General features: G+C 49.7%; 1 pseudogene; it reads left to right on the top strand.

The window, feature by feature from the left end:
* Positions 1 to 16,289, top strand: part of LOC135536018 (C-myc promoter-binding protein-like) — a 167,222-nt pseudogene that overhangs the window by 115,264 nt on the left and 35,669 nt on the right.

A 16,289-nucleotide genomic window follows, 5' to 3' on the forward strand; every position in this document is an offset into this window, starting at 1 on the left:
CTTTAGAGCCTGACGTACACCATCTATGAGAGAGGGAGAGAGAGAGAGAGAGGGAGAGAGAGAGAGGGAGAGGGAGAGAGAGAGAGAGAGAGAGAGAGAGAGATCAACGACCAGGGACAAGCTACACACAGTGAAGGACTGTCTCCTAGGACAGGGACAAGCTACACACAGTGAAGGACTGTCTCCTAGGACAGAGACTAGCTACACACAGTGAAGGACTGTCTCCTAGGACAGGGACTAGCTACACACAGTGAAATACTGTCTCCTATGACAGAGACTAGCTACACACCATGAAGAACTGTCTCCTAGGACAGGGACTAGCTACACACAGTGAAGGACTGTCTCCTAGGACAGAGACTAGCTCCACACAGTGAAGGACTGTCTCCTAGGACAGAGACTAGCTCCACACAGTGAAGGACTGTCTCCTAGGACAGAGACTAGCTACACACAGTGAAGGACTGTCTCCTAGGACAGAGACTAGCTACACACAGTGAAGGACTGTCTCCTAGGACAGAGACTAGCTACACACAGTGAAGGACTGTCTCCTAGGATAGGGACTAGCTACACACAGTGAAGGACTGTCTCCTAGGACAGGGACTAGCTACACACAGTGAAGGACTGTCTCCTAGGACAAGGACTAGCTACACACAGTGAAGGACTGTCTCCTAGGACAGGGACTAGCTACACACAGTGAAGGACTGTCTCCTAGGATAGGGACTAGCTACACACAGTGAAGGGCTGTCGCCTAGGACAGAGACTAGCTACACACAGTGAAGGACTGTCTCCTAGGACAGAGACTAGCTACACACAGTGAAGGACTGTCTCCTAGGATAGGGACTAGCTACACACAGTGAAGGACTGTCTCCTAGGACAGGGACTAGCTACACACAGTGAAGAACTGTCTCCTAGGACAGGGACTAGCTACACACAGTGAAGGACTGTCTCCTATGACAGAGACTAGCTCCACACAGTGAAGGACTGTCTCCTAGGACAGAGACTAGCTCCACACAATGAAGGACTGTCTCCTAGGATAGGGACTAGCTACACACAGTGAAGGACTGTCTCCTAGGACAGGGACTAGCTACACACAGTGAAGGACTGTCTCCTAGGATAGGGACTAGCTACACACAGTGAAGGACTGTCTCCTAGGACAGGGACTAGCTACACACAGTGAAGGACTGTCTCCTAGGACAAGGACTAGCTACACACAGTGAAGGACTGTCTCCTAGGACAGGGACTAGCTACACACAGTGAAGGACTGTCTCCTAGGATAGGGACTAGCTACACACAGTGAAGGGCTGTCGCCTAGGACAGAGACTAGCTACACACAGTGAAGGACTGTCTCCTAGGACAGAGACTAGCTACACACAGTGAAGGACTGTCTCCTAGGATAGGGACTAGCTACACACAGTGAAGGACTGTCTCCTAGGACAGGGACTAGCTACACACAGTGAAGAACTGTCTCCTAGGACAGGGACTAGCTACACACAGTGAAGGACTGTCTCCTATGACAGAGACTAGCTCCACACAGTGAAGGACTGTCTCCTAGGACAGAGACTAGCTCCACACAGTGAAGGACTGTCTCCTATGATAGGGACTAGCTACACACAGTGAAGGACTGTCTCCTAGGATAGGGACTAGCTACACACAGTGAAGGGCTGTCGCCTAGGACAGAGACTAGCTACACACAGTGAAGGACTGTCTCCTAGGACAGAGACTAGCTACACACAGTGAAGGACTGTCTCCTAGGACAGAGACTAGCTACACACAGTGAAGGACTGTCTCCTAGGATAGGGACTAGCTACACACAGTGAAGGACTGTCTCCTAGGATAGGGACTAGCTACACACAGTGAAAGACTGTCTCCTAGGACAGGGACTAGCTACACACAGTGAAGAACTGTCTCCTAGGACAGGGACTAGCTACACACAGTGAAGGACTGTCTCCTAGGACAGAGACTAGCTACACACAGTGAAGGACTGTCTCCTAGGACAGGGACTAGCTACACACAGTGAAGGACTGTCTCCTAGGATAGGGACTAGCTACACACAGTGAAGGGCTGTCGCCTAGGACAGAGACTAGCTACACACAGTGAAGGACTGTCTCCTAGGACAGGGACTAGCTACACACAGTGAAGGACTGTCTCCTAGGATAGGGACTAGCTACACACAGTGAAGGACTGTCTCCTAGAACAGGGACTAGCTACACACAGTGAAGGACTGTCTCCTAGGACAGGGACTAGCTACACACAGTGAAGGACTGTCTCCTAGGATAGGGACTAGCTACACACAGTGAAGGACTGTCTCCTAGGACAGGGACTAGCTACACACAGTGAAGAACTGTCTCCTAGGACAGGGACTAGCTACACACAGTGAAGGACTGTCTCCTAGGACAGAGACTAGCTACACACAGTGAAGGACTGTCTCCTAGGACAGGGACTAGCTACACACAGTGAAGGACTGTCTCCTAGGATAGGGACTAGCTACACACAGTGAAGGGCTGTCGCCTAGGACAGAGACTAGCTACACACAGTGAAGGACTGTCTCCTAGGACAGAGACTAGCTACACACAGTGAAGGACTGTCTCCTAGGATAGGGACTAGCTACACACAGTGAAGGACTGTCTCCTAGAACAGGGACTAGCTACACACAGTGAAGGACTGTCTCCTAGGACAAGGACTAGCTACACACAGTGAAGGACTGTCTCCTAGAACAGGGACTAGCTACACACAGTGAAGGACTGTCTCCTAGGACAAGGACTTGCTACACACAGTGAAGGACTGTCTCCTAGAACAGGGACTAGCTACACACAGTGAAGGGCTGTCTCCTAGGACAGGGACTAGCTACACACAGTGAAGGACTGTCTCCTAGGATAGGGACTAGCTACACACAGTGAAGGGCTGTCGCCTAGGACAGAGACTAGCTACACACAGTGAAGGACTGTCTCCTAGGACAGAGACTAGCTACACACAGTGAAGGACTGTCTCCTAGGATAGGGACTAGCTACACACAGTGAAGGACTGTCTCCTAGGACAGGGACTAGCTACACACAGTGAAGAACTGTCTCCTAGGACAGGGACTAGCTACACACAGTGAAGGACTGTCTCCTAGGACAGAGACTAGCTACACACAGTGAAGGACTGTCTCCTAGGACAGGGACTAGCTACACACAGTGAAGGACTGTCTCCTAGGATAGGGACTAGCTACACACAGTGAAGGGCTGTCGCCTAGGACAGAGACTAGCTACACACAGTGAAGGACTGTCTCCTAGGACAGAGACTAGCTACACACAGTGAAGGACTGTCTCCTAGGATAGGGACTAGCTACACACAGTGAAGGACTGTCTCCTAGAACAGGGACTAGCTACACACAGTGAAGGACTGTCTCCTAGGACAAGGACTAGCTACACACAGTGAAGGACTGTCTCCTAGAACAGGGACTAGCTACACACAGTGAAGGACTGTCTCCTAGGACAAGGACTTGCTACACACAGTGAAGGACTGTCTCCTAGAACAGGGACTAGCTACACACAGTGAAGGGCTGTCTCCTAGGATAGGGACTAGCTACACACAGTGATGGGCTGTCTCCTAGGACAGGGACTAGCTACACACAGTGAAGGGCTGTCTCCTAGGATAGGGACTAGCTACACACAGTGAAGGGCTGTCTCCTAGGACAGGGACTAGCTACACACAGTGAAGGGCTGTCTCCTAGGACAGGGACTAGCTACACACAGTGAATGACTGTCTCCTAGGACAGAGACTAGCTACACACAGTGAAGGATTGTCTCCTAGGATAGGGACTAGCTACACATAGTGAAGGACTGTCTCCTAGGATAGGGACTAGCTACACACAGTGAAGGACTGTCTCCTAGGACAGGGACTAGCTACACACAGTGAAGGACTGTCTCCTAGGACAGGGACTAGCTACACACAGTGAAGGATTGTCTCCTAGGATAGGGACTAGCTACACATAGTGAAGGACTGTCTCCTAGGACAGAGACTAGCTACACACAGTGAAGGACTGTCTCCTAGGATAGGGACTAGCTACACACAGTGAAGGACTGTCTCCTAGAACAGGGACTAGCTACACACAGTGAAGGACTGTCTCCTAGGACAAGGACTAGCTACACACAGTGAAGGACTGTCTCCTAGAACAGGGACTAGCTACACACAGTGAAGGACTGTCTCCTAGGACAAGGACTTGCTACACACAGTGAAGGACTGTCTCCTAGAACAGGGACTAGCTACACACAGTGAAGGGCTGTCTCCTAGGACAGGGACTAGCTACACACAGTGAAGGACTGTCTCCTAGGATAGGGACTAGCTACACACAGTGAAGGGCTGTCGCCTAGGACAGAGACTAGCTACACACAGTGAAGGACTGTCTCCTAGGACAGAGACTAGCTACACACAGTGAAGGACTGTCTCCTAGGATAGGGACTAGCTACACACAGTGAAGGACTGTCTCCTAGGACAGGGACTAGCTACACACAGTGAAGAACTGTCTCCTAGGACAGGGACTAGCTACACACAGTGAAGGACTGTCTCCTAGGACAGAGACTAGCTACACACAGTGAAGGACTGTCTCCTAGGACAGGGACTAGCTACACACAGTGAAGGACTGTCTCCTAGGATAGGGACTAGCTACACACAGTGAAGGGCTGTCGCCTAGGACAGAGACTAGCTACACACAGTGAAGGACTGTCTCCTAGGACAGAGACTAGCTACACACAGTGAAGGACTGTCTCCTAGGATAGGGACTAGCTACACACAGTGAAGGACTGTCTCCTAGAACAGGGACTAGCTACACACAGTGAAGGACTGTCTCCTAGGACAAGGACTAGCTACACACAGTGAAGGACTGTCTCCTAGAACAGGGACTAGCTACACACAGTGAAGGACTGTCTCCTAGGACAAGGACTTGCTACACACAGTGAAGGACTGTCTCCTAGAACAGGGACTAGCTACACACAGTGAAGGGCTGTCTCCTAGGATAGGGACTAGCTACACACAGTGATGGGCTGTCTCCTAGGACAGGGACTAGCTACACACAGTGAAGGGCTGTCTCCTAGGATAGGGACTAGCTACACACAGTGAAGGGCTGTCTCCTAGGACAGGGACTAGCTACACACAGTGAAGGGCTGTCTCCTAGGACAGGGACTAGCTACACACAGTGAATGACTGTCTCCTAGGACAGAGACTAGCTACACACAGTGAAGGATTGTCTCCTAGGATAGGGACTAGCTACACATAGTGAAGGACTGTCTCCTAGGATAGGGACTAGCTACACACAGTGAAGGACTGTCTCTTAGGACAGGGACTAGCTACACACAGTGAAGGACTGTCTCCTAGGACAGAGACTAGCTACACACAGTGAAGGACTGTCTCCTAGGACAGAGACTAGCTACACACAGTGAAGAACTGTCTCCTAGGACAGGGACTAGCTACACACAGTGAAGGACTGTCTCCTAGGACAGGGACTAGCTACACACAGTGAAGGACTGTCTCCTATGACAGGGACTAGCTACACACAGTGAAGGACTGTCTCCTAGGACAGGGACTAGCTACACACAGTGAAGGACTGTCTCCTAGGACAGGGACTGACTAGTTGATGCTCTGCATTGTTTGGTAGGCTGTTAATACAACCCTGAGGCCTAGTTCCCTTCCAGCACATGAACGTGTTCATGTCCCTCCCCTCAGGTGGACAGCGATAAGCCAGATGAGACCAGGCTGATAGAGATTGACGAATCACAGCGCAGCGAGCACACAGTCTTCATCACACCCCTGAACTACCCCATCTGCCTGATGGAGAGGAGCACCCACTCTGCTACAGGTGCTGAACCCACTGTGTGTGTCTCTATGTGTTAGTGTGTTAACCCCAGTGTGTTCTACCTCCCCAGCTATGTGTTAGTGTGTTAACCTCAGTGTGTTCTACCTCCCCCAGCTATGTGTTAGTGTGTTAACCCCAGTGTGTTCTGCCTCCCCCAGCTATGTGTTAGTGTGTTAACCCCAGTGTGTTCTGCCTCCCCAGCTATGTGTTAGTGTGTTAACCCCAGTGTGTTCTGCCTCCCCCAGCTATGTGTTAGTGTGTTAACCCCAGTGTGTTCTGCCTCTCCCAGCTATGTGTTAGTGTGTTAACCCCAGTGTGTTCTGCCTCCCCAGCTATGTGTTAGTGTGTTAACCCCAGTGGGTTCTACCTCCCCCAGCTATGTGTTAGTGTGTTAACCCCAGTGTGTTCTGCCTCCCCAGCTATGTGTTAGTGTGTTAACCCCAGTGGGTTCTGCCTCCCCAGCTATGTGTTAGTGTGTTAACCCCAGTGTGTTCTGCCTCCCCAGCTATGTGTTAGTGTGTTAACCCCAGTGTGTTCTACCTCCCCAGCTATGTGTTAACCCCAGTGTGTTCTGCCTCCCCAGCTATGTGTTAGTGTGTTAACCCCAGTGTGTTCTGCCTCCCCCAGCTATGTGTTAGTGTGTTAACCCCAGTGTGTTCTACCTCCCCCAGCTATGTGTTAGTGTGTTAACCCCAGTGTGTTCTGCCTCCCCAGCTATGTGTTAGTGTGTTAACCCCAGTGTGTTCTGCCTCTCCCAGCTATGTGTTAACCCCAGTGTGATCTGCCTCCCCCAGCTATGTGTTAGTGTGTTAACCCCAGTGTGTTCTGCCTCCCCCAGCTATGTGTTAGTGTGTTAACCCCAGTGTGTTCTGCCTCCCCCAGCTATGTGTTAGTGTGTTAACCCCAGTGTGTTCTGCCTCCCCAGCTATGTGTTAGTGTGTTAACCCCAGTGTGTTCTACCTCCCCAGCTATGTGTTAGTGTGTTAACCCCAGTGTGTTCTGCCTCCCCCAGCTATGTGTTAGTGTGTTAACCCCAGTGTGTTCTGCCTCCCCAGCTATGTGTTAGTGTGTTAACCCCAGTGTGTTCTGCCTCCCCAGCTATGTGTTAGTGTGTTAACCCCAGTGTGTTCTGCCTCCCCCAGCTATGTGTTAACCCCAGTGTGTTCTGCCTCCCCCAGATATGTGTTAACCCCAGTGTGTTCTGCCTCCCCCAGCTATGTGTTAGTGTGTTAACCCCAGTGTGTTCTACCTCCCCCAGCTATGTGTTAGTGTGTTAACCCCAGTGTGTTCTGCCTCCCCCAGCTATGTGTTAGTGTGTTAACCCCAGTGTGTTCTGCCTCCCCAGCTATGTGTTAGTGTGTTAACCCCAGTGTGTTCTACCTCCCCAGCTATGTGTTAGTGTGTTAACCCCAGTGTGTTCTGCCTCCCCCAGCTATGTGTTAGTGTGTTAACCCCAGTGTGTTCTGCCTCCCCCAGCTATGTGTTAGTGTGTTAACCCCAGTGTGTTCTGCCTCCCCAGCTATGTGTTAGTGTGTTAACCCCAGTGTGTTCTGCCTCCCCCAGCTATGTGTTAACCCCAGTGTGTTCTGCCTCCCCCAGATATGTGTTAACCCCAGTGTGTTCTGCCTCCCCCAGCTATGTGTTAGTGTGTTAACCCCAGTGTGTTCTGCCTCCCCCAGCTATGTGTTAGTGTGTTAACCCCAGTGTGTTCTGCCTCCCCCAGCTATGTGTTAGTGTGTTAACCCCAGTGTGTTCTGCCTCCCCAGCTATGTGTTAGTGTGTTAACCCCAGTGTGTTCTGCCTCCCCCAGCTATGTGTTAACCCCAGTGTGTTCTACCTCCCCCAGCTATGTGTTAGTGTGTTAACCCCAGTGTGTTCTGCCTCCCCCAGCTATGTGTTAACCCCAGTGTGTTCTACCTCCCCCAGCTAGTGTGTTAACCCCAGTGTGTTCTACCTCCCCAGCTATGTGTTAGTGTGTTAACCCCAGTGTGTTCTACCTCCCCCAGCTATGTGTTAACCCCAGTGTGTTCTACCTCCCCCAGCTATGTGTTAGTGTGTTAACCCCAGTGTGTTCTGCCTCCCCCAGCTATGTGTTAGTGTGTTAACCCCAGTGTGTTCTACCTCCCCCAGCTATGTGTTAGTGTGTTAACCCCAGTGTGTTCTGCCTCCCCCAGCTATGTGTTAGTGTGTTAACCCCAGTGTGTTCTACCTCCCCCAGCTATGTGTTAGTGTGTTAACCCCAGTGTGTTCTGCCTCCCCCAGCTATGTGTTAGTGTGTTAACCCCAGTGTGTTCTGCCTCTCCCAGCTATGTGTTAGTGTGTTAACCCCAGTGTGTTCTGCCTCCCCCAGCTATGTGTTAGTGTGTTAACCCCGGTGTGTTCTGCCTCTCCCAGCTATGTGTTAGTGTGTTAACCCCAGTGTGTTCTACCTCCCCCAGCTATGTGTTAGTGTGTTAACCCCAGTGTGTTCTGCCTCCCCCAGCTATGTGTTAGTGTGTTAACCCCAGTGTGTTCTGCCTCCCCAGCTATGTGTTAACCCCAGTGTGTTCTGCCTCCCCCAGCTATGTGTTAGTGTGTTAACCCCAGTGTGTTCTGCCTCCCCAGCTATGTGTTAGTGTGTTAACCCCAGTGTGTTCTGCCTCCCCAGCTATGTGTTAGTCTGTTAACCCCAGTGTGTTCTGCCTCCCCAGCTATGTGTTAACCCCAGTGTGTTCTGCCTCCCCCAGCTATGTGTTAGTGTGTTAACCCCAGTGTGTTCTGCCTCCCCCAGCTATGTGTTAGTGTGTTAACCACAGTGTGTTCTGCCTCCCCCAGCTATGTGTTAACCCCAGTGTGTTCTGCCTCCCCCAGCTATGTGTTAGTGTGTTAACCCCAGTGTGTTCTGCCTCCCCAGCTATGTGTTAACCCCAGTGTGTTCTGCCTCCCCCAGCTATGTGTTAGTGTGTTAACCCCAGTGTGTTCTGCCTCCCCCAGCTATGTGTTAGTGTGTTAACCCCAGTGTGTTCTGCCTCCCCCAGCTATGTGTTAGTGTGTTAACCCCAGTGTGTTCTGCCTCCCCCAGCTATGTGTTAACCCCAGTGTGTTCTGCCTCCCCCAGCTATGTGTTAGTGTGTTAACCCCAGTGTGTTCTACCTCCCCAGCTATGTGTTAGTGTGTTAACCCCAGTGTGTTCTGCCTCCCCCAGCTATGTGTTAACCCCAGTGTGTTCTACCTCCCCCAGCTATGTGTTAGTGTGTTAACCCCAGTGTGTTCTGCCTCCCCCAGCTATGTGTTAGTGTGTTAACCCCAGTGTGTTCTGCCTCCCCCAGCTATGTGTTAGTGTGTTAACCCCAGTGTGTTCTGCCTCCCCCAGCTATGTGTTAGTGTGTTAACCCCAGTGGGTTCTACCTCCCCCAGCTATGTGTTAGTGTGTTAACCCCAGTGTGTTCTACCTCCCCCAGCTATGTGTTAACCCCAGTGTGTTCTGCCTCTCCCAGCTATGTGTTAGTGTGTTAACCCCAGTGTGTTCTGCCTCCCCCAGCTATGTGTTAGTGTGTTAACCCCAGTGTGTTCTACCTCCCCAGCTATGTGTTAGTGTGTTAACCCCAGTGTGTTCTACCTCCCCCAGCTATGTGTTAGTGTGTTAACCCCAGTGTGTTCTGCCTCCCCCAGCTATGTGTTAGTGTGTTAACCCCAGTGTGTTCTACCTCCCCCAGCTATGTGTTAACCCCAGTGTGTTCTGCCTCCCCCAGCTATGTGTTAACCCCAGTGTGTTCTACCTCCCCCAGCTATGTGTTAGTGTGTTAACCCCAGTGTGTTCTACCTCCCCCAGCTATGTGTTAGTGTGTTAACCCCAGTGTGTTCTGCCTCCCCCAGCTATGTGTTAGTGTGTTAACCCCAGTGTGTTCTACCTCCCCAGCTATGTGTTAGTGTGTTAACCCCAGTGTGTTCTGCCTCCCCAGCTATGTGTTAGTGTGTTAACCCCAGGGTGTTCTACCTCCCCCCAGCTATGTGTTAGTGTGTTAACCCCAGTGTGTTCTGCCTCCCCAGCTATGTGTTAGTGTGTTAACCCCAGTGTGTTCTGCCTCTCCCAGCTATGTGTTAGTGTGTTAACCCCAGTGTGTTCTGCCTCCCCCAGCTATGTGTTAGTGTGTTAACCCCGGTGTGTTCTGCCTCTCCCAGCTATGTGTTAGTGTGTTAACCCCAGTGTGTTCTACCTCCCCCAGCTATGTGTTAGTGTGTTAACCCCAGTGTGTTCTGCCTCCCCCAGCTATGTGTTAGTGTGTTAACCCCAGTGTGTTCTGCCTCCCCCAGCTATGTGTTAACCCCAGTGTGTTCTGCCTCCCCCAGCTATGTGTTAGTGTGTTAACCCCAGTGTGTTCTGCCTCCCCAGCTATGTGTTAGTGTGTTAACCCCAGTGTGTTCTGCCTCCCCCAGCTATGTGTTAGTGTGTTAACCCCAGTGTGTTCTGCCTCCCCCAGCTATGTGTTAACCCCAGTGTGTTCTGCCTCCCCCAGCTATGTGTTAGTGTGTTAACCCCAGTGTGTTCTGCCTCCCCCAGCTATGTGTTAACCCCAGTGTGTTCTTCCTCCCCCAGCTATGTGTTAGTGTGTTAACCCCAGTGTGTTCTGCCTCCCCAGCTATGTGTTAACCCCAGTGTGTTCTGCCTCCCCCAGCTATGTGTTAGTGTGTTAACCCCAGTGTGTTCTACCTCCCCCAGCTATGTGTTAGTGTGTTAACCCCAGTGTGTTCTGCCTCCCCAGCTATGTGTTAGTGTGTTAACCCCAGTGTGTTCTGCCTCCCCCAGCTATGTGTTAGTGTGTTAACCCCAGTGTGTTCTGCCTCCCCCAGCTATGTGTTAGTGTGTTAACCCCAGTGTGTTCTGCCTCCCCCAGCTATGTGTTAACCCCAGTGTGTTCTGCCTCCCCCAGCTATGTGTTAGTGTGTTAACCCCAGTGTGTTCTACCTCCCCAGCTATGTGTTAGTGTGTTAACCCCAGTGTGTTCTGCCTCCCCCAGCTATGTGTTAACCCCAGTGTGTTCTACCTCCCCCAGCTATGTGTTAGTGTGTTAACCCCAGTGTGTTCTGCCTCCCCCAGCTATGTGTTAGTGTGTTAACCCCAGTGTGTTCTACCCCCCAGCTATGTGTTAGTGTGTTAACCCCAGTGTGTTCTGCCTCCCCCAGCTATGTGTTAGTGTGTTAACCCCAGTGTGTTCTGCCTCCCCCAGCTATGTGTTAGTGTGTTAACCCCAGTGTGTTCTACCTCCCCCAGCTATGTGTTAGTGTGTTAACCCCAGTGTGTTCTACCTCCCCCAGCTATGTGTTAACCCCAGTGTGTTCTGCCTCTCCCAGCTATGTGTTAGTGTGTTAACCCCAGTGTGTTCTGCCTCCCCCAGCTATGTGTTAGTGTGTTAACCCCAGTGTGTTCTACCTCCCCCAGCTATGTGTTAACCCCAGTGTGTTCTGCCTCTCCCAGCTATGTGTTAGTGTGTTAACCCCAGTGTGTTCTGCCTCCCCCAGCTATGTGTTAGTGTGTTAACCCCAGTGTGTTCTGCCTCCCCCAGCTATGTGTTAACCCCAGTGTGTTCTGCCTCCCCCAGCTATGTGTTAACCCCAGTGTGTTCTACCTCCCCCAGCTATGTGTTAGTGTGTTAACCCCAGTGTGTTCTGCCTCCCCCAGCTATGTGTTAGTGTGTTAACCCCAGTGTGTTCTACCCCCCCAGCTATGTGTTAGTGTGTTAACCCCAGTGTGTTCTGCCTCCCCCAGCTATGTGTTAGTGTGTTAACCCCAGTGTGTTCTGCCTCCCCCAGCTATGTGTTAGTGTGTTAACCCCAGTGTGTTCTACCTCCCCCAGCTATGTGTTAGTGTGTTAACCCCAGTGTGTTCTACCTCCCCAGCTATGTGTTAACCCCAGTGTGTTCTGCCTCTCCCAGCTATGTGTTAGTGTGTTAACCCCAGTGTGTTCTGCCTCCCCAGCTATGTGTTAGTGTGTTAACCCCAGTGTGTTCTACCTCCCCAGCGATTTGTTAGTGTGTTAACCCCAGTGTGTTCTACCTCCCCCAGCGATTTGTTAGTGTGTTAACCCCAGTGTGTTCTGCCTCCCCAGCTATGTGTTAGTGTGTTAACCCCAGTGTGTTCTACCTCCCCCAGCTGTGTGTTAGTGTGTTAACCCCAGTGTGTTCTGCCTCCCCCAGCTATGTGTTAGTGTGTTAACCCCAGTGTGTTCTGCCTCCCCCAGCTATGTGTTAGTGTGTTAACCCCAGTGTGTTCTACCTCCCCCAGCTATGTGTTAGTGTGTTAACCCCAGTGTGTTCTGCCTCCCCCAGCTATGTGTTAGTGTGTTAACCCCAGTGTGTTCTGCCTCCCCCAGCTATGTGTTAACCCCAGTGTGTTCTACCTCCCCCAGCTATGCAGGTTTCCCGGTGTTGAGTCTTGATCTGTTTGACCCCATGGAAGGCCTCCGACCCCCTGCCTCTCGGCTGGCTGCCCGACAGAGCTGCCCAACTAGCCCTGCACCCATGTTCAGACGCACCAAACAGGTCAACACACACACACACACACACACACACACACACACACACACACACACAATACACACATTCTTTATTGTTTAATGTCACTGATTGGCCAGAGAGTCTCCTCCCCTGATGTCTCAGGTCTGACTACTGGAAGTCCAATAAGGAGAATGAAACTCCTCAGTGTTTGGTCTTTCCAGACAAAGTGGTGTTTAATATCAATTCAATTCAACGGGCTTTATTGTCAGGTGTTAACATGTGTTAACATTGCCAAAGCAAGTGATGTAGATAATAAACAAAAGTGAAATAAACAATAACAATTAACAGTAAACATTACACTCACAGAAGTTTCAAAAGAATAAAGACATTACAAATGTCATATTATATGTATATATACAGTGTTGTAACGATGTGCTAATAGTTAAAGTACAAAAGGGAAAATAAATTAACATAAATATGGGTTGTATTTACAATGGTGTTTGTTCTTCACTGTTCACTGGTTGCCCTTTTCTTGTGGCAACAGGTCACACATCTTGCTGCTTTGATGGCACATTGTGGTATTTCACCCAGTAGATATGGGAGTTTATCAAAATTGGGTTTGTTATTCAAATTCTTCATGGATCATTGTAATCTGAGGGAAATATGTGTCTCTAATATGGTCATACATTGGGCAGGAGGTTAGAAAGTGCATCTCAGTTTCCACCTCATTTTGTGGGCAGTGAGCACATAGCCTGTCTTCTCTTGAGAGCCAGGTCTGCCTACGGCGACCTTTCTCAATAGCAAGGCTATGCTCACTTGACCCTCCCAACCCTTCTCCCCCCCGACCCCTCCAGGAGATCAAGTTGTCTCCTGTCGTGGTAATTTCCTGTATTACTAAATGATGAGAGTTACAAACCACACACCAGTCAGAGTTATACTTAAACTTCATCTTTAATAATAATATGAGCTTCACCATAGCCCTGTGACTCTCAGATCAATTCAGTGTCTATAAATGCATTCTGAGAGTGTCAACATAATGGCAACTGAGATCTTTTATAGCAAAGATCCACCCCTCTCAACTTACATGACAAACCACAGAGCTCAGGAACTCTTCACAAAGGGCCTTTTACTTAAAAAAAAAAAATTTAAAAAAAGGAGTATCCCATAGCCGGATAGCATTAGCTATAAATTATCGTTCAGTTTGGTCTCTTAGACGAGGTTCTACTTCTCGTTCTTGGTACTTCATAGTACCAAAACATTACCTCATCCATTGGCATATATCAGTTGTCAATTCTAGATACTCCCATCTCAAATACACCCCCTGCTGGACAAGCTCACTGAGGGGAGCGAGCCTCTAGGTCATATACTAGGTCAAGATGATGGCAACATCAGAGGGGACATACAATAGTTCCAGACACTGCCGTACTCCTCCCCCCAATGGGAAAAGGAGGGAGTGACTGGAGTACAGACATTGTGGAGCCCTTCACATGGTTTAGGAATAGTTACAGACACATTCAAATATGAAGACAATCCTGACCTCTCCCCACTCTGGGCTCCAAGTGACCAAGCCCTAGCTGAGAAGGGATACATGCAACTGCCAACACTATAGTCCAAAGGGAAACATTCTAATGACAAGTATCTCACAAGCATATTATGAAAATAAAACATCTTATCTATGTTACCCAACTTATTCTGATTCATCCCCAACAGTCTCCAGACCTGTTGTTGAATATGTCTCTGTCTCCATTGACCCTCCCAAACCTTCTCCCCTCTGACCCCTCCAGGAGATCAAGTTGTCTCTGTTGTTGAATATGTCTCTGTCTCCATTGACCCTCCCAAACCTTCTCCCCTCTGACCCCTCCAGGAGATCAAGTTGTCTCTGTTGTTGAATATGTCTCTGTCTCCATTGACCCTCCCAAACCTTCTCCCCTCTGACCCCTCCAGGAGATCAAGTTGTCTCAGAAGTTAGCCAAGAGGTACTCTTCCATCCCTCAGATGTGGTCCAAGTGTCTGCTGTGCCACTGCTACGGCCTGTGGTTCATCTGTCTGCCGTCCTACGTCAAGGTGTGCCACTCCAAGGTGCGGGCGCTGCGCACCGCCTACGACGTCCTCAGGAAGATGCAGGACAAGAAACTACAGCCTCCCGACGAGGTACGGTGGTAGTTTATCCCCGAGTATTGAATATGTAGACCTACCGCCTAAAGCTCTCTGTCTCACTGTCTCTCTCTGTCTCTCTCTCTCTCACTCTCTCTCTCTCTCTCTCTCTCTCTGTGTCTCTCTCTCTCTGTCTATGTCTCTCTCTGTCTCTCTCTGTCTCTCTGTCTCTCTCTCTCTCTCTCTCTGTCCCTCTCTATCTATTCCTCTCTCTCTCTCTGTCTCACTCTCTCTCTCTGTCTCACTCTCTCTCTCTGTCTCTGTCTCTCTCTCTCTCTGTCTCACTCTCTCTCGCTGTCTCACTCTCTCTCTCTCTGTCTCACTCTCTCTCTCTCTCTCTCTCTCTGTCTCACTCTCTCTGTCTCACTCTCTCTCTCTCTGTCTCTCTGTCTCTCTCTCTCTCTCTGTCTTACTCTCTCTCTCTGTCTCTCTCTCTATTTCTCTGTCTCTCTCTATTTCTCTGTCTCTCTCTCTCTCTCTCTCTCTCTCTATTACAGAGTTCTAGTATTGTGTATCTCTTCTGCTCTAGCTATGCTACAGGGTGTTGTCATGGTAACATTTAGACATTTATCTAACCCTGTTTCCTTTCCAGGTCTGTTACCGGGTCTTGATGCAGCTGTGTGGTCAGTACGGCCAGCCAGTCCTGGCGGTCAGAGTTCTGTTTGAGATGAAGAAGGCTGGAGTCCAACCCAACGCCATCACCTACGGCTACTACAACAAGGTACGGTTCCTGCAGCTGACTTTTTCTTATGGCAGCGCAATGTGCCAAATGGTGACATGTCTATGACATATTTATCTGTCCTGTGTGGAACCTGCAAGGATCCTGGAGAGGAGGTTTAGTTGAGAGTTGTAACTATCTTGTACATATCTATAAGTATATACAGTGGGGCAAAAAAGTATTTAGTCAACCACCAATTGTGTAAGTTCTCCCACTTAAAAATATGAGGGAGGCCTGTAATTTTCATCATAGGTACACTTCAACTATGACAGACAAAATGAGAAAAAAAATACAGAAAATCACATTGTAGGATTTTTTATGAATTTATTTGCAAATTATGGTGGAAAATAAGTATTTGGTCACCTACAAACAAGCAAGATTTCTGGCTCTCACAGACCTATAACTTCTTCTTTAAGAGGCTCCTCTGTCCTCCACTCGTTACCTGTATTAATGGCACCTGTTTGAACTTGTTATCAGTATAAAAGACACCTGTCAACAACCTCAAACAGTCACACTCCAAACTCCACTATGGCAAAGACCAAAGAGCTGTCAAAGGACACCAGAAACAAAATTGTAGACCTGCACCAGGCTGGGAAGACTGTATATGTTGGGGTGGCAGGTAGCTTCGTGGTTTGAGCGTCGGGCCAGTAACCAAAAGGTTGCTTGATCGAATCCCCGATCTGACAAGATAAAAATATATTTTAATGTACCTACCGTCCCTGAGGACTGGGTTGAGAAACCCTGTTTCACCAACACGAGAACAAGATATTATAATGTATCTTCCTGTCAGGTTGTACAGTGTCTTCCTGTCAGGTTGTACAGTGTCTTCCTGTCAGGTTGTACAGTGTCTTCCTGTCAGGTTGTACAGTGTCTTCCTGTCAGGTTGTACAGTGTCTTCCTGTCAGGTTGTACAGTGTCTTCCTGTCAGGTTGTACAGTGTCTTCCTGTCAGGTTGTACAGTGTCTTCCTGTCAGGTTGTACAGTGTCTTCCTGTCAGGTTGTACAGTGTCTTCCTGTCAGGTTGTACAGTGTCTTCCTGTCAGGTTGTACAGTGTCTTCCTGTCAGGTTGTACAGTGTCTTCCTGTCAGGTTGTACAGTGTCTTCCTGTCAGGTTG

Source organism: Oncorhynchus masou, unplaced genomic scaffold (genome assembly GCF_036934945.1).
Source record: "Oncorhynchus masou masou isolate Uvic2021 unplaced genomic scaffold, UVic_Omas_1.1 unplaced_scaffold_545, whole genome shotgun sequence".
Lineage (NCBI taxonomy): Eukaryota > Metazoa > Chordata > Actinopteri > Salmoniformes > Salmonidae > Oncorhynchus > Oncorhynchus masou.